The sequence below is a fragment of the Miscanthus floridulus genome, chromosome 9, assembly GCF_019320115.1.
Source record: "Miscanthus floridulus cultivar M001 chromosome 9, ASM1932011v1, whole genome shotgun sequence".
NCBI classification, from domain to species: Eukaryota; Viridiplantae; Streptophyta; class Magnoliopsida; order Poales; family Poaceae; genus Miscanthus; species Miscanthus floridulus.
The window spans coordinates 133793583-133796496 of NC_089588.1; positions in this window are offsets into that span (position 1 = coordinate 133793583).

Sequence of the window (2914 nt, forward strand, 5' to 3'; positions counted from 1 at the left end):
TGGAAAATATTTTAGACGATAGCTGGAACAGTGTGGTTTGGAATGGCCACATCAGGATCGAATGGATCATCGCCAGGGTGGAAATCTGGTTCTTGTGGTGGGGGAGGTCCGTTCATCCCACCTAATAAAATTCAAGAAATATGACTATAAATATATATTTCATTATATAAAATGTGCCAAGTAAAATGTAGCAAACTATATAAATATAGATGGATGCATATATATACATAGGTATAATATGGAAGAGGAGAATATATATATTGCATTGTACCTAATAAAATTCAAGAAATATGAATAGAAAAATATACATTGCATTATATAAAATATGCCAAGTAAAATGTCACAAACTAAATAAATATAGATCATCGATGCATATATACATAGCTACAATGTGAGAGAGAGGAGAATATATATACCTGCAATGAAATATCCAGGAGCCATGACCACGTAGAGTGAAAAGAGTGAGAAGTGAGAGTACGTGAAACTGAGAAATGAGAGTAAAGTGAGGGTGCATGCGTGTGTATGTTCCTGGTTCCTTTTAATAGGGGGCAGACACATCACAGCCGGTTTTAAAACAAAACCAACACTGATGGTGTCCATCACTGTCGGTTTTGTAATGAAATCGACAGTGATGTAACCCTATCACTGTTGGTTTTGTATGAAAACCGACAGTGATGTGGCTAACAGCACGTACTTCTATGCATGTATTGCATGAATGCTACAATAAATGTCATTAGTTACGAAAAAATAGTAATCCTGTGATCTTTATTTAATGCTCAAATAATATCCAAAAAATTCGTATTAATTGCATAATTTCATATATGGGTACAAAAACACCGTCGTCCACCCAAAAACGCAAGATAATTAATTATTAGGGCACCATATATAAGTAAAATATCCATACATGCATTGCCATTTGAAGAGACAAACATCGATATATATATATATATATGTGTATATATATATATATATATATTTCGGTTATGGAAATACAACATAAAATAACAGAAACCTTGAAATAAAATTACATATACGATAACAAAGACATGACACAAAAATTAAATATACAATAACAAAAATCTATTTTCGTCTAGGTTAATGTTAAAATCGAAGTGTACAAACACATTATAAGATAACAACCTCAGAAGCATTCTTCTAGAACCCAGGCATGGTCAAATAGCCGCTAGAGAATATCAGAGATGGATGATGAGCTACGCCTTTGGGAGACAAGCAGAGAGGTTGTCGGGCATGGTTGAATCCATGCCTCTCCAGACAGACAATCCAGAGCACACTGGATAGGATGACTCTATCAACCTCGCGACTTCCCCGAGCTTCAGCGTTGCTCTATCTTCAGAAACATTCTTCTAGTACCTTTTGTGTGCACCATCCTTGTGGATGACCACGCTTATTGAAATTTGTATGTGGAGGGCTTTCTCACATAGAGAGGCCATAGATGTGTATACTAGCTAGAGAGAACAAAGTGAGAAATAAGCAGCAAGAGGGTGGTAAGACTTGGCTGTTGAGAGGCTAGCTCCCAGCCGAGGGCTATTTTATAGGGGCTCGCAGTCGTAGTATGTTTTTGTTTTTGAACTAAAGCTATCGGGGTAGGTGGGAGCAGTGCTGCTGCTGTGGTGGTCAGCGGAAGCACTACAAGCCCGTGAGGAGCATCTTTAGATCACTGTCGGTTTTAGTTAAAAAAACCGACAGTGAAGGTGCTTGTCTGTGCCGGTTTTGGGAACTAGTAGTGATAGCTTGTATCACTATCAGTTTTTAAACTAAAACCGACATTGATGGACCATGCCATGCTGTAGTTGGGCTGCCTGCTGTCGCAGCTTTTTAAAAAAAATAAAAAAAATTGTCCTATCTCTAGGATTCAAACCCGGGTCTCGGGGTACATAGTTTAGTGGCTTAACCGCTGCGCTATGATAGGGAGTTCAGTTGGTTTTGTTTTGTTTTATCTTTTATCCTTTGTGCAATATTAATTAATAGAACAAAACATAAAAAAGTTTGGCCCACCTAGGTCTCGAGCGTGGGTCTCAAGGTAAAGAGTGCGCGGCCTTAACCGCTGCGGTAGTATAGGGAGTTGAGTTAGATTGTTTTTTTGTTTTATCCCGCGCTAACACACTACTAATTAATAAAACTAAACACAAAATGTTTGCCCCACCTGGGGCTCGAGCATGGGTCTCAAGGTCCAGAGTGCACGGCCTTAACCGCTACGGTAGTATAGTGAGTTTAGTTAGTTTGGTTTTATTTTTTGTTTTATCCTATCCTAACACACTATTAATTAATAAGACAAAAAATGTACTCGAAATTAGTTTATATTCTATTTTTTTATTTAGACACACTATTAAAAGTTTTGTTCAATTTTCTTTTATTTAGACTAGGATTGGTTTTGTTTTTTTCTTTTATTCGTTTATTGTTTGTAAATTCAGTTAGTTTATATTCTAAAATAGCACAAAAATTTGTGTCTTGATTATTTAATTCTATGATAATTAATTAATGGTCTATAATTATCAAATAATAATATTTGTGAACATGATCTCAATATTTGATTACATAGTCAATAATTAAATTATAGAGATACGCACAAAATATAAATTAGATATTCAGTGTGAATTACTGATACAACGTCTAAATAATGATTACATAGTTAATAATAATCTAACTATCTTCATTGGGTCCAACAATGAGGGCCTCATCGTGATCATGCCGGGCGTAAGTAGGTTTGTCACCCTTTTCAAGGATAGGTAGGGGTATGTTCGCCCCGAATGCAGGCATTTCCTGATTGCCCATATAGTCTTCTTTGTCCGTCACTCCATCAATACCGATAATCTTCCGTTTTCCTTCTAGGACTACTTTTAGCTTTGCTTTTGTCTTGTTGTCCCCTGCATAGAAGATTTGCATAACGTCTTTT